The sequence below is a fragment of the Pan troglodytes genome, chromosome 18, assembly GCF_028858775.2.
Source record: "Pan troglodytes isolate AG18354 chromosome 18, NHGRI_mPanTro3-v2.0_pri, whole genome shotgun sequence".
NCBI classification, from domain to species: domain Eukaryota; kingdom Metazoa; phylum Chordata; class Mammalia; order Primates; family Hominidae; genus Pan; species Pan troglodytes.
The window spans coordinates 46,615,298-46,636,562 of NC_072416.2; the positions used below are offsets into that span (position 1 = coordinate 46,615,298).

Genomic DNA, 21,265 nt, shown 5'->3' on the forward strand with positions numbered 1-21,265 from the left:
GTTGGCCAGGCAATTCCTCCCTCTAACAGCCCCAAGTCTCAGGCTGGAGAGGTGCTTGGAGACGACTCTTCACTACAAGGTCCTGTTTGACCCACCTTCTTTAATTTACAGAAGAGGAAACCAAGAGCAAGAGGGGAAGTGCCTTGCCCACAGTCCCATGGTTATCTTTCCCTACAGCATAACCCAGTGCAGACACCTCTTCAATCACAGGCTCACTGAAGCTGTGTCTGGGGAAGGGCCACTCCACCTCCTCTATCTTCCCTGCACTCACTTGTCTGGCCAGCTGCCCTGGGTCCTGCCTCCCTGCAGCTGCCTCCACAGCAGCAATGCACTGGGGCAGAGGGAGGAAGACCCCTCAAGAAGGTTGTGGGACAGGTGATTGGTCACCAGATATGGGAGGCCAGCCAGGTGACCTCTTGGGACTACCTGACCCTGTGATGCCATCAGCTTGGCGTCAGACCTCAGGGGTGGGGCGGGCTCACAGGAAACTGGGCCTCTACCCTTCCCCTCCAGCTTACCAGTCAAAAATAACTTGCAGTTTCCGGAAGAATGTGCATCTTGCAAGAAGCCCTGGAATCTGCTGCCCGGCACAGAATGTCGGTCAGGGTTGAACCCCTCTCTCTCGGGCTTTGCTTGGCTTTCCTTTCACCACCTGTTACCTCATTTCATTCAGAGTTCCTGTTGGTTTCTGCGCTGGAATCCCTGATTTTCCTCAAGTGTGGAAAACACAGCACTGATGAGATACCAGTTGCTTTTCAGCGGTAAACTGCCAGACTTGTAAGAAATCATCACTGTTGTGTATTTATGTTTATAGTTCTCTTATGTTTTGGTGAGAAATACTGGGCTTCTAGTTAGTATAGCAATAAACTATTTCCCTTATATTTAGCTCTACTTATTTACTTTTTTTTTTTAAATACAGATAACTCTTGTTTGTTTATTTTAGAGACAGAGTCTTGCTCTGTCGCCCAGGCTGGAGTGCAATGGTATGATCTCGGCTCACTGCAGCCTTGAACTAACCCCTAAGCTCAAGCGATTCTCCTACCTCAGCCTCCTGAGTAGCTGGGACTACAGGTGTGCACCACTGCACCTGGCTAATTAAAAAAAATGGGCATTTGATGTCGGTGCCTGCTTGGGTCTCTTCCAAGAGTACTTTCCTTTCCTTTCTTTCCTGTTCTAAAGCCTTTTAAATAAACTTACACTCCTGCTCTGAATTTTTTCTTTTGTTTTTTGAGAAATGAGGTCTTGCTATGTTGCCCAGGTTGCTCTCAAATTTCTGACCTCAAGAGATCCTCCAGCCTGGGTTTCCCAAACTGTTGGGATTACAGGCATGAGCCACTGTACCTGGCCTACATTTAACTTTAAACAGTTGAGTTGAAGAAAAAAAATAACTGAGTCATATTTCAGGTGACATGTAGGTACGTCCAAAATCATCAAGGGGATGTAAATGACTCAGAGTGGGAAATTCTCAGTTGGTGCCCCAGGACCGAGGACTCTGTCCCTGGGGTGGGGGTTGCTAGCAGCCGCAGGTCTTTGGGGAAGCCCGTGTAGGGTCTAAGACCACCGAGCTGGCGACCGAGTCCTGGCCCCTCCGCTCCTGGTGCTGCGCGGCCTTCCCTGCTCCCGGGCCAGGCTTGCCCATTTCTGCAAGGCGGAGGGTCCGCCCGCCCTTCCTGCGGAGACACTCGCTTTTTTTTTTTTAATTTTAATTTTAATTTTTATTTGACTTTAAGTTCTGGGATACATGTACAGAACGTGCAGGCTTGTTACATAGGCATACATGTGCCATGGTGGTTTGCTGCACCTATCAACCCGTCATCTAGGTTTTAAACCCCGCATGCATTAGGTACTTGTCCTAATGCTCCCCCTCCGCTTGCCCCCCACCCACCGATAGGACCCGGTGTGTGATGTTCCTCTCCCTGTGTCCCTGTGTTCCCATTGTTCAACTCCCACCCCTGGTGTCCATGTGTTCCCATTGTTCAACTCCCACCCCTGGACACTCGCTTTTTCACCCTCCTGCCAGCTTTTCTGCTTAGACCTGGACACAGAGTGCAGCGGGAAACTTTCAGCTCTCACACATACCTATCAAGCATTTATTGAGCTCCTGTGAACACAGACACTCCTGCTCTCTCCAGGAAGCGCTCCCGGCTCAGGGCGCCTTGGGTCCGTGGCGCCACCTGCTGTTCCCGCGGCGCCAGCGCAGTCTGCGAGGCCGTCCCAGCTCTTTCCACCTCGCGGTAGACTCCGGGGCCACCCGCAGCACGCAGAGCTTCTGGGAGCCGGTGGCAAGGCCGAATTGGGATGCAAACCAAACGGACGTGGGTGACTGGCAGAAAAAGCCTCCCACAAATGGGAGGGATTTCGGAGGGAACCGAAAGAAAGTTGGTAAGCACCCACAGCCCCGAGCTTGGCTTTTTTTTTTTTCTCTCTGACAAAAAAGCTTGGAAGGGCACTTCCAGGCAACCAGGGGCGACTGGGTCAGCTGCTACCCGCGCTGCTTCCTCGAATGTGGAGAGAGCAGCTGGGGAGTGGGGGAGTGCATCAGAAGCTCAGTAAAATGCAACGGGGACTTTGCACCCTCTTTTTGCTGCTTCAAGTGGACAGAAGTTGATCAGATGTCAGAGCGGGGAGGGCGACTTCCTCCATCCCTACCCCCGCCCTCAGGTCACATGAGGGAAATTACTCCCCAAAGCTCTCTTTCTTAACACTCTCTGGCGATGACTTCAGAACTTCTCAGCATCTAGAACGACAACCTTAGCACGTCAGTCTCCCTGGGCCTGCCACCTCCGGAGGCCCAGAAGTGACACCCAAGGACACAGGGCATCTCCACCTAGCTGTTCTCAGCTTTGATGTGCCCGAATTAAAGGGGTAGGGTGGGCTGGGAGCGGTGGCTCACGCCTGTAATCCCAGCACTTTGGGAGGCCTTGGGCGGGGGGAGGGGGGGCGGCGCGGATCACGAGGTCAGGAGTTCGAGACCAGCCTGGCCAACATAGTGAAACCCCGTCTCTACTAAAAATACAAAAATTAGCAGGGCATGGTGGCGCGTGCCTGTAGTCCCACCTACCCGGGAGGCTGAGGAAAGAGAATCGCTTGAACCCGGGAGGCGGAGGTTGTGGTGAGCAGAGATCCGCCACTGCACTCCAGCCTGGGTGATAGAACGAGACTCGACCTCAAAAAAAAAAAAAAAAAAAAAAAAGAGGGGCAGGGTGTTAAAATACAGTAGCTCAGGTTCCATCCACCTCTATTAGATTCTGGCTCAGTGGGTTTGGGGTGGGACTCTTGGCATGGATATTTTTAACAGGAACCCCAGGTGTTCCTGGTGCTCCATAGGTTGAGAACTCCTGCCCTGGCTTCCAAGGCACCCGCTTTGTCCAACATTCTTCCAAGTGCAGTGCAAAATAAAGAGTCACTGTGAACTCGCAGCGCTCTTGGGCTAGATTATGTGCTCCTTGCTTTACAAGAATTCTCATTTAATGCTCCCGGGAATGCTTTGATGGACATCATTTTCATGTGCATTTTGAAGAACGGGGAAGCCTGGGTAACATGGCGAAACCTTGTCTCTACCAAAAGTACAAAAACTAGCCAGACATGGCGCATGCCTGTAGTCCCAGTTACTCGGGAGGCTGAGGTGGGAAGATTGCTGGAGCCGGGGAGGTCAAGGCCGCAGTGACCCGAGATTGAGCCACTGCACTATTCAGCCTGGGCGACAGAGCAAGACCCTGTCTTGAAAAAAAAAAAAAAAAAGAATGGGGAGACAAAGACTTAGAGAACTTACTTGACTTTTCCAATGCCAGTAAATGGCAGGGACAGGATTTGAATTCAGTTCAGTATGATTTCAGGGTACATGTTCCCCTTTTTTTCTCTTTCCCAGTATAACAAGTCTCTTTACTCAACTGAAATAGACATCAATGATGTATTTGGGCATAATGATTTTTTTTTCTTCTTTTTTTTTCTAATTTGACTTTAAGTTCTGGGATACATGTGCAGAACGTGAAGGTTTGTTACACAGGTATACATGTGCCATGGTGGTTTGCTGCACCTATCAACCTGTCATCTAGGTTTTAAGTCCCACATGCATTAAGTATTTGTCCTAATACTCTCCCTCCCCTTACCCCCCATCCTCTGACACGCCCCGGTGTGTGATGTTCCCCTCCCTGTGTCCATGTGTTCTCATTGTTCAACTCTCACTTATGAGTGAGAACATGCAGTGTTTGGTTTTCTGTTCCTGTGTTAGTTTGCTGAGACTGATGGTTTCCAACTTTATCCATGTCCCTACAAAGGACATGATCACACTCTTTTTTATGGCTGCATAGTATTACATGGTGTATATATGCCACGTTTTCTTTATCCAGTCTATCATTGATGGGTATTTGGGTTGGTTCCAAGTTTTTGCTATTGTAAATAGTGCTGCAATAAACGTACGTGTGCATGTGTCTTTATGACAGAATGATTTATAATCCTTTGGGTATATACCCGGTAATGGGATTGCTGGGTCAAATGGTATTTCTGGTTCTAGATCTTTGAGGAATCGCCACACTGTCTTCCACAATGGTTGAGCTAATTTACACACTCACCAACAGTGTAAAAGCATTCCTATTTCTCCACATCCTCTCCAGCATCTGTTGTTTCCTGACTTTTTAATGATCACCGTTCTAACTGGCGTGAGATGGTATCTCATTGTGGTTTTGATTTGCATTTCTCTAATGACCAGTGATGATGAGCTTTTTTTCATATGTTTGTTGGCCACATAAATGTCTTCTTTTGAGAAGTGTCCGTTCATATCCTTCGTCCAATTTTTAATGGGGTTGTTTGTTTTTTTCTCGTAAATTTGTTTAAGTTCCTTGTAGATTATGGATATAAGACCTTTGTCAGATGGATAGATTGCAAAAATTTTCTCCCATGCTGTTGGTTGCCTGTTCATTCTGATGATAGTTTCTTTTGCTGTGCAGAAGCTCTTTAGTTTAATTAGCTCCCATTTGTCAATTTTGGCTTTTGTTGCAATTCCTTTTAGTGTTTTAGTCATGAAGTCTTTGTCCATGCCTATGTCCTGAATGGTATTGCCTAGGTTTTCTTCTAGGGTTTTTATGGTTTTAGGTTTTACATGTAAGTCTTTAATCCATCTTGAGTTAATTTTTGTATAAGGTGTAAGGAAGGGGTCCAGTTTCAGTTTTCTGCATATGGCTAGCCAGCTTTCCCAGCACCATTTATTAAATAGGGAATCCTTTCCCCATTGCTTGTTTTTGTTAGGTTTGTCGAAGATTAGATGGTTATAGATGTGTGGTGTTATTTCTGAGGCCTCTGTTCTGTTCCATTGGTCTACATATCTGTTTTGGTATCAGTAGCCTTGTAGTACAGTTTGAAGTCAGGTAGCATGAGGGCATAATGATTTTTAAATTGATTTCTTAAATAGGCAACACAGGGCTGGGCGTGGTGGCTCACGCCTGTAATCCTAGTACTTTGGGAGGCAGCGGCGGGTGGATCACGAGGTCAGGAGATCGAGACCATCCTGGCCAACATGGTGAAACCCTGTCTCGACTAAAAATACAAAAAAAATTAGCTTGGTGTGGTGGCCAGGTGCCTATAATCCCAGCTACTCAGGAGGCTGAGGCACAAGAATTGCTTGAACCTGTGAGGTGGAGGTTGCAGTGTGCTGAAATTGTGCCACTGCACTCTGGCCTGGTGACAGAGTGAGACTCCATCTCAAAAAAAAAAAAAAATTACATAAGTATTAAAATACATTCATAACAGTGTGAATACACTTAACGTTACCAAACTGTACAGTTGAAAGTGGTAAAGATTATATATTTTATGTTGTGTTTTTTTATACCACAATTTTTAAAAAGGCATTCAGTGGAAGGGCGCCCACAGATGGGAGGGATTTTGGAGGGAACCGAAAGAAAGTTGGTAAGCACCCACAGCCCCAAGCCTGACCTTTTTTTTCTCTCTAACATGAAAGCTTGCAAGGGCACTCGCCATGTGCCCTGCTTATTCAATTAATCACTTAATTGATCATGCTGTCATCTTTTTCTGCATTATAACTCCCTGAAGTAGGTGCCATTATTATTCCCTATTTTGAGATGAAGAAAGTAAGGCACAGAGAGGCTGAGCAACTCATCAGGGTCACACAGCTCCTGAATGGCAGATTGTGAGTCCGGGAGGTTTGGCTCCAGGCGTTGCCCTCCTTTCTACTCTCTGCTGCCTCTGTGGCCTTTTCTCTTTGTCTTGGGAAGTCAGGGAGGGAAAGCTGGGCCACGTTTACTTTAATTCAGCATAAAACAATAACAAGGCAACCAGGGGCAACTGGGTCTGCTCCTATCTGCACTGCTCTCTCTGTCTCTGTCCCCCGTCTTCCTAGTGGACTCCCTTAGGGATAACCACTACTGTTTGTTTTTTGTGGATCTTTCCACCTTTTTTTTGTATGTGCGTTGGGGTTTCAATCTGTTGCCCAGGCTGGCGTGCAGTGGAACGATCAAGGGTCACTTCAGCCTCAAACTCCTGGGCTCAAGTGATTCTCCTGCCTCAGACTCCTTAGTTGCTGGGACTATCTTTCTACATTTTATTTTATTTATTTTTATTTTTATTTTTGAGATGGAGTCTCAATCTGTCACCCAGGCTGGAGTGAAGTAGCATGATCTCTGCTCACTGCAACCTCCACCTCCTGGGTTCACACAATTCTCCTGCCTCAGCCTCCTAGTAGCTGGGATTACAGGTGCATGCCACCATGCCCAGCTAAGTTTTATATTTTTAGTAGAGATGGGGTTTCGCCATGTTGGCCAAGCTGGTCTCGAACTCCTGACCTCAGGTGATGATCTGCCTGCCTCAGCTTCCCAAAGTGCTGGGATTACAGGTGTGAACCACCATGCCCAGCCGTAGCTTGTTATTTTCATAGGATGAAATCTTTCTATATAAGAACATTGAGAGCCCCCACATTCTATTGTTTTTATCTGCTCAAGCAGCTTATTTTACAATTTCTTTCACTAGTTCCCTAATGATGGGCATTTATTTTATTAATTTTTAGAGATGAGGTCTCCCGATGTTGCCCAGGCTGGAGTGCAGTGGCTATTCACAGGTGCAATCATAGTGCACTATAGCCTTGAACTCCTGGGCTCAAGGGATCCTGCTACCCCAGCGTCCAGAGTAGCTGAGACTGTACCCTGTTTCCTGAAGGGCAGTTTGTTTCCAGTCTCTTGAAGACACATTGTTAACTATGACCCAGATGAGCAGGCTCAAATTACCCAGGGTTTAAACTGCAGCTACAGAGTAAAGAGTGTCTAGACTCACCCTTGAAAACAGCCAGGCCCCACATTTGAGACCAGCCACCTTCTCTCAGCAAATGTGAGGCTGTTTCTCCTCCGGCCTTGGAATGGATCACTGTTGAGGCACCATGTGAAGTCGCAGGTGTGCATTTAGAGGCCTGATGGTACAAATCATGTCTTTACACACTGCAGTCATTCGCGTTGTGGTCAGCTCCTGCTGCAAGAGTCTTTTGGAACAAAGGGCCTAGTGGATTCACAGCCTCCATCTCATGTCCTCTGTGGTCTCGTTGCATCCATAATGAGTGGACTCACTCAAGGTGTTAAACTTTTTTGGGGAGTGTAGGAGCAGATGAACATACAGATGAGCTTGGACAGTTCCTGTGGGGTGCTGGTGGCTGCCTTATGCTGAGCTGCGTGGTGGTGATTGCTCCCCATGGGTGCTCCGATGGGCCTTCTGCGATCACTTTCCCCACTCTCCCTCATCAGACTGTGAGCTCCCTAAAGCCCAAAGTGGAGATCATGGGTCCCTGCAGTTCTCACAGCCTTGGACATAAGCCCTCGGTGCAGACAATGACTGAGCACTCACTATGTGCCCTGCTTATTTAATTTATCACTTAATTGATCATGCTGTCATCTTTTTCTGCATAATAACTCCCCGAAGTAGGTGCCATTATTATTCCCTATTTTGAGATGAAGAAAATAAGGCACAGAGAGGCTGAGCAACTCGTCAGGGTCACACAGCTCCTGACTGGACAGACTGTGAGTCCGATAGATTTGGCTCCAGGCGCTGCCCTCCTTTCCACTCTCTGCTGCCTCCGTGATCTTTTCTCTTTGTCTTGGGAAGTCAGGGAGGGAAAGCTGGGCCATGTTTCCTTTAATTCAACATAAAACAATAACATTTGATTTAGCAGAAGTGTATTGTGTTTGAGTTCCGGCTCTGCTAATAATTAGCTGTTACAACCTTGGGACAGTTACTTAATGTTTTCGTTTATCATCCATAAAACGGCAACAATGACACTGATTTCACAGGGCTGTTGTGCGGCTGGGTGAACCGGCATGCATAAGGAACTCGGCTCACTGCAGCCTTGACTTCCAAGAGGTCGCCAATTCCATTTGCCACAAATGGGCCAGGTCCTCAGAGTATGGGGCCCGGAACTGCAGCACAGACCTCACCCAAGAGCTTGTTAGAAATGCACAGTGCTGGCTGGGCGCGGTGGCTCACACCTGTAATGGGAGGCCGAGGCGGGCGGATCTCCTGAGCTCAGAAGTTCGGGATCACCCTGGGCAACATGGTGAAACCCCGTCTCTACTGACATACAAAAAATTAGCTGGGCGTGGTGATACGCGCCTGTAGTCCCAGCTACTTGGGAGGCTGAGGCACGAGAATCGCTTGAGCTCCCGGAGGTGGAGGTTGCGGTAAGCTGAGATTGCACCACTGCACTCCAGCTTGGGCTACAGAGTGAAGACTTCGTCTCAAAGAACAAAAACGAAAACAAACAAACAAAAAAGAAATGCACAGTGCCAGGCCCCATCCCACAGCCCCAAGCCTGACCTTTTTTTTCTCTCTAACATAAAAGCTTGCAAGGGCGCTCGCCATGTGTCCTGCTTATTCAATTAATCACTTAATTGATCATGCTGTCATTTTTTTCTGCATAATAACTCCCTGAAGTAGGTGCCATTATTATTCCCTATTTTGAGATGAAGAAAATAAGGCACAGAGAGGCTGAGAATCACAATCTGCATTTTCACAAGGTGCCCAGGTGAGGCGTAAGCGTGCTACAGCCCTAGAAGACCTTCTCTACAGCAGTGGATTCAATCACCTTCCACTAGGACTCCCCGCCCAGTTATGCCCGTGGTGTGGGGTTGGGGCTGGGCAGCCCAATTTTACCAGCTGCTTCAGCCTATTCTGAGGTGTGGGAATCCAGCTACAAGAAAGAGCAGAGATAAAAGACGGAAGCAGTTTCATCATTTTTGATGTGACAAGGAGGTCACGTTTTTGGCTGGAGTTCTCGGACTCTGTCATCTTTTTCTGGGTTCTCCTTCCGTCCTGACTCAACTTGGCATTCTGAGAAATGAAGCTTTAGCGACTCAGGAAGGGTGGCCAGAGACAACAGTGCCACCTTGTGGCAGCAGCCTGGCATTACAGTCCTGGAAGGCGGCTGTTTAAATGGAAAGAACTGTGATAACAGGGTAGTCATAGAGAAATCTCAGCGAGCCTTTATTATATGCCAGACGCCATGCCAAGTCTTCTTCATGGATTTGTTTATTTAAAACTCACAAGAGTAAGAAGTAGGTACTATTATTATCCCAGTGTTACAGGCTTGGAGGAATGGAGCTTGAGAGAGAGGGAGCTATGCTCATGATCTCTGGGTAGTGAGGGCTGGAGCTGGGGCCAGCTTGGGCAGTCGGGCTTTAAAGTCCATGATTCCAACCCTTTTTTTCTTTTTTTTTTGAGACGGGGTCTTACTCTGTCGCCCAGGCTGGAGTGCAATGGTGCAATCTCGGCTCACTGCAACCTCTGCCTCCCAGGTTCAAGCGATTCTCTTGCCTCAGCCTACCGAGTAACTGGGATTACAGGCACTTGCCACCATTCCCCGCTAATTTTTGTATTTTTAGTAGAGATGGGGGATTCACCATGTTGGCCAGGCAAGTCTCGAACTCCTGACCTCAAGTGATCAACCTGCCTTGGCCTCCCAAAGTGTTGAGATTACAGGTGTGAGCCACCGCGCCTGGCCTGATTCTAACCTTTGGATATATTTCCTTTGTAACAAAAGAAGGATCCCTTTCTGGTGGGTATCTCCAGATTTTAGACTCTTTAGACCTGTGCTATTTTATTGACTGGAGCCAAGCAGTGAAGCCCTGGGTGGGGAGCTGGGGACCTGGGCTCTGGTGTTAGCTCCCCTCTCTCCTACCCAGGGAGTCCCGGGCAGTCATTCAGGTTCTTTTTCTTAGTTTGTAGGTGGAGGATAATAATATTTCACCTGTTCGCCTTATAGCATCTTTGCAAGAATCTATGGAAAACAGACAATTGGAATTGAAATTGTATAGCAGTGGGAAAGGCAAGGTAGTGTCTGATATTCTTAGCAAATAGAAGGGTAAAAAGATGTGATTTTCCCTGATACCTCAAACCAACTGCACTTGAATTAACATAGAAACAGAAAACCAAATACCCCATGTTCTCACTTATAAGTGGGAGCAAAATATTGGGTAATAGGACACAAAGATGGAAACAATAGACACTGGGGACTCCTAGAGGGTAGAGGAAGGGAGCTGCAGGGGTTGGAAAACTACTTATTGGGTCCTATGCTTGTGACAGAATCAATCGTACCTTAAACTTCGGCATCATGCAATATACCCATGCAACAAACCTGCATGTATATCCTCTGCATCTAAAACAAAAGTTGAAATTAAAAAGGAAAAGAAGAGACGTGGCTGGGCAAGGTGGGTCACACCCATAATCCCAGTACTTTGGGTGGGCGCCTATAATCTCAGCTACTCAGGAGGCTGAGGCAGGAGAATCGCTGGAACCTGGGAGGTGGAGGTTGTAGTGATCTGAGATCGTGCCACTGCATTCCAGCCTGAGGAACAAGAGTGAAACTCCATCTCAAACAAAAAAAAAAAAAAAAAAAAAAAAGAAGAAGAGACATGATTGTGCTAGGTTAACAATAAACCCTAAACTCTCAGCAGTTCAAAAGAACAGAGTGTCTTTCTCACCCCATGCTGTGTGTCCAGTGCAGGTCCACCAGGGGCTCTGCTTGTCTTAGTCACTCAGGGGCCTTGTGTGACAGAGACTCCATCTCAACACGTGCTTCTGTGACCCAGCAGGCAGTAAAAAGAGGATGGAGACCACAGACTGACCTGTCTGCTTCTGCCTAAAAGTGACACATGTCATTTTCACTCATACTTCATGGGCCAAAGCAGATCACATGGCCGTGCACGAGCTCAAGTGGGTGGAGAGGTGCAGTCCCACCATGTGCCCAGAAAGAGAGCTGAGCATTTGAGACCTTTCTTTCTTCTTTTCTGCTTTCCCCCTTCCCTTCTTCCTGCTTTCCTTCCCTTCTTATTTACTAAGTGCCTACTATTTAGATGATGTATCCTCACTGGGATTATCATTTGTTATTTAAAAAATTTAAATAATAAATTTAATTTGTTTTGTTATTTATTATTTACTTTTTTTTTTTTTTTTTTTGAGATGGGGTCTTGCTCTGTCACTCAAGCCAGAGTGCAGTGGCACGATCTCAGCTCACTGCAACCTCCGCCTCCCAGGTCCAAGCGATTCTCCAGCCTCAGCCTCCTGAGTAGCTGGGGTTACAGGCATGCGCCACTGTGCCAAGCTAATTTTTGTATTTTCAGTAGAGATGGGGTTTTGCCATGCTGGCCAAGCTGGTCTCAAACTCCTGAGCTCAAGTGATCCACCCACCTTGGCCTCCCAAAGTCCTGGGATTACCGATGTGAACCATTGTGCCTGGCCTGTTTTTATTTTCTAAAGATGGGGTCTTGCTCTGTTGCCCAACCTAGAGTGTAGTGGCTATTCACAGATATTATCATAGCTCACTGCATAGCTCACTGCAGAACCTGGGTTTACTGATGCACACTACTGCACCCAGCCTCACTGGGATTATAAAATAAGACAAAACTTCGTCCTCAAGGCTCACATGATCTCACGGCCAAGTCAGAAAAGCCGACCAAGATCAGCACAAGTTGATGTGTGAACACAGATATGAGGCAGCTCACCCAGCCTGGTGTGAAGCTAAGGAAGGCTTCCTGGAGGACGTCCCCAAGGAAGGTAGGAACAAGCCTGGTGAGAGGCAGGGGAACCTGAATAGCACAGCTCATGCCTGTAATCTTAGCTACCAAGAAGGCAGAGGCAGGAGGATATCTGGAATCCAGGTGTTCAAGACCAGCCCAGGCAACATAGCAAGACTCTTAAAAAAAAAGACGCAGGGAGATCATTTTCAGCAGAAAGAGCGGAAGATGAAAATGTCTGCAGGAGAGCTCTGTGGCCAGCAGTAAGATGTTCTGCAGGTCTGAGGAATGTTGGGGGGGGGGGTGGTGTGAGGATGAGCAGGCACAGCAGGAAGTGGGTCCAGACCACTTAAGGCTTCAGGACCATTGGAGACTGGATTTCCTGAGAAGGCCATGGGGACCATAGAGAGGCTGGTTAAATTTATTTTATTTTTTCCAATTTAGCCTTGACTTGAAACTCATAAATTTGTTTTCTCTGAGACAGGGTCTCACTATGTTGCCCAGGCTGAACTCAAACTCCTGGGCTCGAGCCATCCTCCTGCCTCAGTCTCCCGGGGTACTACAGGTGTAAGCCACCATGCCCACCTGCCATAGAAAGGTTTTAAGCAGGACATTAACACAGTGAGGTCCTCTCTCTGTAGGGTGGGTTGGAGGGGAAAGGATTGAGAACAGAGAGACAGCACTTTGAGAGGCTGAGGCAGGTGGATCGCTTGAGGTCAGAAGTTCAAGAACAGCCTGGCCAACATGGTGAGATCCTGTCTCTACTAAAAATACAAAAATTAGCTGGGCGTGGTGGTGTGTGCCTGTAATCCCAGCTATTCAGGAGGCTGAGGCAGGAGAATCACTTGAACCTGGGAGGCGGAGGTTGCAGCGAGCCGAGATGGCACCACTGCATTCCAGCCTGTGCAACAAGAGTGAAACTCCATCTCAAAAAAAAAAAAAAAAAAAAGAAAGGAAAGATAGGATGCTGATGCCATAGCTAGAGGGAGATGACAGAGCCTCAAATGCAGGCAATGTTTGGGGACGTAGAGAGGATAAAATTGATCAGAGAGGTGATATGCAGAGGCAGCCTATAGGACTTGGTTTTTATGGAAAGTGGGAGTAACACTGAACCTTAAGAATGTCTGGGTTTCAAATGGCATGGAATGGCTGAGGTGTATTATTCATTCAGGATACTTATTAATGTCTATCATGGGTTCTTTCTGGGTGCTTGGAATACATCAGTGTTAAAAGAGACCAAAAAAAAAAAAAAAAAAAGAAGACAATTCCCTGCCCTCGTGATCATGAGGTTGATATTCCAGTGGGGGAGCAGGCAATAAATACCAAATCTAAATATGTACATTTTACAATATTAAAAAGTAGACCACATTGGGGGAAAGGCAGGGAAAGGATGGTCGGGAGAGTTGGGAAGGGAGGGGTGTCGACATTTTAAGTAGGGCAGTTAGAAAAGATCTCATTGAGGTTGGGCTGAGTGGCTCACACCTGTAATTCCAGCACTTTGGGCGGTCAAGACAGGAGGATTGCTTGAGCCTAGGAGTTCAAAACCAGCCTGGGCAACATAGTGAGATATTGTCTCTACAAATAAAAAAATTAGCCGGGTGTGGTGGTGCACACCTGTGGTCCCAGATATTCGGGAGGCTGAGGAGGGAGGATCATTTGAGCCCAGGAGTTTGAGGCTGCAGTGAGCTATGATTGCGCCACTGCACTCCATCCTGGGCAACAGAGTTCAGAAAAAGAATAAAAAGAAGAAATCTCATTGAGAGGTGACATTTGACAAGAGTCTTGAAGGAGGCAGGAGTAATGGAGAGGGTGCATTCTCTGTTCCAGAGGCTAGACTGAGGGAGGAGGCAGGCGGCGTGCACACCAGTTGCCAGGAGAGATGTTTCCCTTAGGTGGCCTTCCATGACATCCACCACACACTTACGCTTCCATCTCATTTTCCAGGACTCACATACACGACCATCTCTGTCTCCAGGGAAGACTGGGCCATGCAGGGAGGGGAGATGGATGCCAAGCCAGGCGTCTGCCGCCTCAGAAGGTGACACTTGAGCTGGGTGCTGGTGAATGAATGCACAGGCTTATTTCAGTGAGTAGAGATGATGAGGGGCATTCCAGGCAGAGGAAATGGAACGTAAAGGCAGAAAGGAGTGGAAAAGAATGTTTGGGAAAATACACGCTGGATGGAGTGACTGGAAGATAGAGAGAGTGTGTGTGTGTGTGTGTGTATGTGTTTGTGTGTGTATGTGTGTGTATGTGCGTGTGTATGTGTGTGTGTGTGGGTAAGGGTGAAGCACACACAGAGGTCACAGACTCAGATGCTCTCAGAGTTGAGGCAGGAGGTGAATGAGGCCAACAGAGATTAAGCAACAGGGAACAGTGGAGTCTGTGGCATCTTGGTGTGCTCAGCTCCCATCTGAAGTGGGTAGCTGTGATTTTGCTTCAAGTCGTATAAGAATATAGGACCAAGGGGGTTGGATAGTCTAGTTTCTTCTGAGCAGCCAAGAATCTAGATTTTTATATAAAATCCTCCAGTTTTAACTAATTAAACATTTTAAGCATGCTAAGTGAACATGTCGGTAGCTTGGACATGGCCCATAGACAGCTGGTTTGTGTGGGGTAATATAGAACATAAGGGGGTGGACCCACAGTTCATTGCTGGAATCAAGCTAAATAAAATATCTCAAAGGGCAACAGGGGCAAGTTGAAAAGAAGAAGGAGGCTAGTTAACCAGTTAAGACCGATCACTTTGTCTCAGGGTTTCATTCTAAGCTTTGCTGGTTTAGAAATTCTGCCAGGCGCAGTGGCTCAGGCTGGGGGTGGTGGCTCATGCCTGTAATCCCAGCACTTTGGAAGGCTGAGGCGGGCCTATCACTTGAGGTCAGGAGTTCAAGACCAGCCTGGCCAACATGGTGAAACCCCGTCTCTACTATAAATACAAAAATTAGCCAAGTGTAGTGGCACGTGCCTGTAGTCCCAGCTACTCGGGAGGCAGAGGTTAGAGAATCGCCTGAACCCAGGAGGTGGAGGTTGCAGTGAGCTGAGATCGCACCATTGCACTCCAGCCTGGGTGACAGAATGAGACTCCGTCTCAAAACAAACAAACAAACAAACAAACAAACAAAATAGAAATTCTGCCTTTCTTTTCTCAGTACTGACATGAGCAGACTCAGTAGGACTGGCTCACACTAACTATCAGTCAGGATGGGCTAGGCTCTGCTCCAGTGACAAATAATCTCCAAACCTCAGTGGCTTCACACAACAAAACTGTATTTCTTGCTTATTCTACATGTCTAGCACAGGTCAGCAGAGGGACTCATTTCATCGTTGTGCCCCGGGATCCGGGCTGATAGAGTCTCCATTTCAACCATTACAGAGGAAGGAAAAGAACTATAGCAAATCCCTCACTGTCTCTTCAAGCTTCTCCCTGGAAGAGACCCGTGTTATTCCACTCCCTTTTCATTGACAAAAGCAAGTCACATGGAAAGCAAGTCACATGGACTCAACTAATTTCAAAGGAGTGGAAATGCAATCCTAGCAGTTTCTTGGGAGGAGAGAAGAACTGGAATATCTGGGGTTAGCTCTAATTACTATGTTGCCAGCCATGCTTCCAGGAGGTGGATGGAGAAACCATGAGACACATAACAGATCCAGCTCAGACTCCTGTGCTCCTTGATAGGCACATTTCCTCCTGGTCAGCAGACCTTTCTGGGAGGTGCAGCCAGGTGGACCATCCTCATGGCTGGTGGCATCCCCTGAGCCTCCAGCTGTACTCTAAGGTAAGTGCCTAGGTAAGGCACTTACACCCTACACCCTCTGCTCCCTGACCCTGGACAGTGTCCAAGACCACATAGACTCCTGTGTTTCTGCCCCATCTTTCTGAGTTGCCCTACACACATTCCCTTCGGATAAAGACTGTTCTGTCAGTTGTCTATGTCTTTCTTTTAAAAAAAATTGAGAAAGGGTCTTGCTCTGTCACTCATGCTGGAGTGCAGTGGCACAAACATGGCTCACTGCAGCCTGGACCCTCCTGGGATTAAATGGTCCTCCTGCCTCAACCTCCCAAGAAGCTGGGAGTACACAGGTGCACAGCACCTGCCCAGCTAATTTTTTGATTTTTTTTTTTTTTGTAAATACAGGGTCTCACCTTGTTGCCCAGGCTGGTCTGGAACTCCTGGGCTCAAGCAATCCTCCCAAAGTGCTGGGATTATAGGCATAAGCCACTGTGCCCAGCCTGTTTACATCTTTCTAGATCCATTCACAGCCAGACAACACTGTGGTTGTTTTGATTGGATTTGGGATATTCTAGAGACTCGTCAATTTTTTATATATAAGCACTTTTTTTTTTTTTTTTTTTGAGACAGAGTCTCGCTCTCTCACCCAGGCTGGAGTGCAGTGGCGCGATCTCGGCTCACTGCAAGCTCCGCCTCCCTGGTTCATGCCATTCTCCTGCCTCAGCCTCTCGAGTAGCTGGGACTACAGGCGCCTGCCACCATGCCCAGCTAATTTTTTGTATTTTTAGTCGAGACAGGGTTTCACCGTGTTAGCCAGGATGGTCTCGATCTCCTGACCTCGTGATCCACCTGCCTCAGCCTTCCAAAGTGCTGGGATTACAGCCGTGAGCCACCGTACCTGGGCCATAAGCACTTCTTGGTCATGAGTAATATCCTCTTTTTTTCTTTTTTTTTTTTTTTTATCCAGTGACTTGTAAATCAGAATGAGTAATGTCTTCAGGTGTTTAAACCTGATTCTTATTTTTTGCCTTTTTTCCTCCTCATTTTACTTTCAAACTTTGACTTTTCCTTTGTAATCCCCTGCAGCCTGATTCTTCCAACCATGGCCCTCATATTGAATTCACCATCCTCTCTCATCCTGCATTTAAGCCCTGCGACGGGCTAGCTTGTGTCTTCCCAAAATCTATATGTGGAAGTCCTAACACCCAGTACCTCAAAATGGGACTGTGTTTGGACACAGGGCCTTTAAGGAGGTGATCAAGGCAAATGAGGTCATATGGGTGAGCCCTAATACGATATGACTGCTGTTCCCATAAGAAGAGATTAGGAGGCCGACAAGCACAGAGGAAAGACCACATGAGGACGTGGGGAGAAGACGGCATCTACAAGCCAAGGAGAGAGGCCTCAGAAGAAACTGGTCCTGCTGATTTTGGCCTTCCAGCCCCCAGAACTGGAGGAAAATAAATTTCTGTTGCATAAGTCACATAAATTTGTAGTAGTACAAATTACTACAGTTTGTAGTAATTTGTTGTGGCTGTCCCAGCAAACCAATATAAGACTTCCTCCCTACCAAAAAAACGACCTTAATCCAGATTAAGTTTATATAGTGAAGGCTCCTATTGAAAAAATGGGATCTAGGTGGACAAGTGTTACTGCAATGTTGAGGCCTGGGAGGAGCACACGCCTTCCCAATGATCACCTTGGAGTGCAGTGATGAGTTCTAACGGTGTTTTCGCAAAGGGTGGTATATACACCAGTGGTACAGAAAATGAGGTTAACAGTTACACGGATGAGCATGATGTATACAGTAGGCCCTCTCTATATTCATGAATTCCGCATCTGTGGCTTCAACCAACCAGGAATTGCATTGTACAGATTTTATTTAAATTAATTAATTAATTAATTTTTGAGACAGGATCTTGCTCTGTCACCCAGGCTGGAGTGCAGTAGCATGATCTTGGCTCACTGCAACCTCCACCTCTTGGACTCAGGTAGATCCTCTCACCTCAGCTTCCTGAGTAGCTGGGACTACAGGTGGCAGTCAACACGCCTGGCTAATTTTTTATAACTTCTTCTGGTAGAGATAGGGTTTCACCATGTTGCCCAGGCTGGTCTGTCTTGAACTCCTGGACTCAAGCAATCTGCCCGCCTTGGCCTCCCAAAGTGCTAGGATTACAAGTGTGAGCCACCATGCCCAGCCTGTACAGATTTTATATCTTGTCATTACTGTAAAAAACACAGTATAATAGTTATTTATATAGCATTTACATTATATTAGGTATTATGAGTAATCTAGAGATGATTTAAACTATGTAGGAGGATGTGCATAGGTCATATGCAGATCCTACACCATTTTATACAGGGACTTGTGCATCTGCAGATTTTAGTGTCTGCAGGTGGTCAGGAGTGCCCTGGAACCAATACCCTCTGAGGAATGACTACGTATATTTTAAATTAGAAAAAATATATTATTAACATATCAAACCCATTCTTTTCATGGTTATTGTTTCTAATGAAGAGCTAAGTTAAAAAACAGGTAACTGATTTAAAGTTGATTTAAAAATTAGTTGGGTGGACCAGGCGTGGTGGCTCACGCCTGTAATCCTAGCACTTTGGGAGGCCGAGGCAGGCAGATCACCTAGGGTCAGGAGTTCAAGACCAGCCTGGCCAACATGGTGAAACCCTGTCTCTGCTAAAAATACAAAAAAATTAGCCAAGCATGGTGGCATGTACCTGTAATCCCAGCTACCTGAGAGGCTGAGGCAGGATAATCACTGGAACCTGGGAGACAGAGGCTGCAGTGAGCTGAGATTGCACCACTGCACTCCAGCCTGGGTGACAGAGCGAGACTCCATCTCAAAAAAAAAAAAAAAATTAGTTGGGTGATAAGTGAATATAGCAAAATATTCTTACAAATAACAAAGGTATATTCAAATGACTGACATCTGGGAAATGCTGAGCTAGGGCCTGATTGTGTTTCTGGGAGGATGAGTGTGTGTTGGCAGGGGCCCTTCCATGTGTGCCCTCTTAACCTGCCACATGCCTGGTTATGGGTCTGAATGAACATTAATTTCAAAATGATTTGATACAGTGTGATTGTACCTGCTCCAAACTTCTAATTCCAATATAGATTGAATTGCACAGTCCTTCACATTACAGAGGGAAAGAGGAAACAGGGCCAGGGGAAAAGGACATGGAATGTAAGAATGAGAATTACTATTTAATAAGGCAGCCCTTTGTGCAGGCACACACATGCAGAGAGAGAAAACTGTCCTGGTAAGATCACTGGGAAATTAGAGAAGAGAAAATACAGGAGAATGGGGCCAGATGCCAAGCCCTTAGGATCCCTTGGCCCTTAACAATCAGCAAAGGGCTTAGATACTTGTCCTCTTGATTACTCTGAACTACATCTTGTAATTACCAACTTCAGTCAAGAAACACTAAACAGTTTATCCTTCAGAAGCTCCCTTCAAAATCCTCTTTGGCCTGGCTCCTGCCCTCATCATGCCATTAAACTGCCCTCTCAAAAGCCACCAGGGCTCTCGGTGATTGTCTCAAGTTTGCAAAAAAGGAGACCAGGGGTAGCCAAAGAGAAGCTATATCCTTAACTACGGCTGCTCAGCTGGCTGGGGGCAAAGCTGAGGGCCTCTTGTTTCCTTAGTCTAGGGATTATTGCTACATAGAATTTATTATTATTACTATTATTATTTTAATCAAAAAATGACATATTGTGTAGATTTTTGGTATACATTGTGAAACTTTGATATATGTATACTTTGTGGAATAATTAAATCAAACTAATTAATGTATCCATCACCCCACACACTTATTTTTATGAGAACATTTAAAATTTACTCTTAGCAATTTTCAAGTATAGAATACATTATTATTTACTATAGTCATCATGCTGCACAATAGATCTCCAGAATTTATTCCTCCTGTCTAAATGAAATTTTAGGTCCTTTAACCAATATCTCTTCATTGTTTCCTCCTCATCTCCAGCCCCTGATAACCACCAATCTACTCTTTGCTTCTAAGAGTTCAATTTTTTTTTTTACTCCACATCCTAAGTGAGATCATGCAGTATTTGCCTTTCTGTGCCTGGCTTATTTCACCTAGCATAATGTTCTCTAGGTTCATCTACGTTGTCACAAATGACAAGATAGCCTTCTCTTATAAGGATGGATAGTATTCCATTGCATATATATGCCAGATTTTCTTTAACCATTCATTAGCCGATGGATGCTTACATAGATTTTATATTTTGGCTATTGTAATAATGCTGCAATGAACACAGAAGTGCAGATATCTCTTTGATATACTGATTTCATTTTATTTGGATTTATAACTAATAGCAGGATTGCTGGATCATATAGTTGTTCTATTTTTAATTTTTCTAGGAGCCTCCATACTGTTTTCCGCTATACATTTCCACCAACAGTGTGCAGGGGTTCTCATATCTCCACATCCTCACCTATACTTGTTACCTTTTATCTTTTTGATAACAGCCACTCTGACAGGAGATGAAACATCGCTTTACCAGTACAATCCTGAAGACAAATCACAATCAAAGCAATGGCTACTAAGAGGTGGAAGTGGCCCAGTCAAAACAAAAGCAGCCTGGTCAAGAACAAAGGTCATGGCAACAGTTTTTTGGTTGCTTGACACATTTTCCTTCTTGTCTTTCTAGGGGCAAAGAATGATAACATATGCCTATTATGAGAGTGCTTTGAGGAAGTTAGCTAGCAGAAAGATGCTTGACAAAGCCTCACCAGAGAGTCCTTCACCACGACAATGCCCCTGCTCATTCCTCTCATCCAACAAGGGAAGTTTTGTGACAGTTTCGTGACAGTTTCAATTGGAAATCATCAGGCATCCACCTTACAGTCCTGATTTGGTTCCTTTTGATTTTTTTGTTTCCTAATCTTAAAAAAAATCTTTAAAGAGCACACATTGTTTTCAGTTAATAATGTAAAAAAAACTGCATTGACATGGTTCAATTCCTAGGACTCTTAGTTCTTTAGGGATGGACTAAAATTTAGCTGGTATCATTGCATACAAAAGTGTCTTGAACTTGATAGAGCTTATGTTGAGAAATACAGTTTCCAGTTTAATTTTTTAGATTTACATTATTTTACATTTTAATTGACAAATAATAATTGTACATATTCATGGAGTACATAGTGTTGTTTCCATACATGTAATATATAGTGATCAGATCAGGGTAGTTAGCATATCCATCACTCAAATATATATCATTCCTTTGTGTTGGGAATGTTCAATATCTTCCTTCTAGCTATTTGGGAAAAAAAATCTCTCTCTCTCTCTCTCTCTCTCTCTAACTAGTCATTCTACAGTGGTGTAGAACACTATAATTTATTCCTGCTGTCTAGCTGGAATTTTGTGTCCTTTAACAAATCTCTCCTTATCCTCCCTTTCTTCTACCCTTCTCAGACTCTAGTATCCTCTGTTCTACTTTTTACTTTTATGAGATCAACATTTTTGTTTTTTAGCTTCCACATATGAGTGAGAACA

General features: G+C 45.8%; 1 long non-coding RNA gene across 1 annotated transcript in view; it reads left to right on the forward strand.

Annotated features, from left to right (window-relative positions):
• Window positions 1-524: 524 nt before the first annotated feature.
• LOC107968840 (uncharacterized) overlaps window positions 525-21,265 on the forward strand; it is a 126,464-nt gene continuing 105,723 nt past the window's right edge. Inside the window, exons 1-2 of the long non-coding RNA XR_008539794.2 lie at window positions 525-777; window positions 2,133-2,382. This is a non-coding gene — a long non-coding RNA (uncharacterized LOC107968840). The remainder of the gene's footprint in view (window positions 778-2,132; window positions 2,383-21,265) is intronic.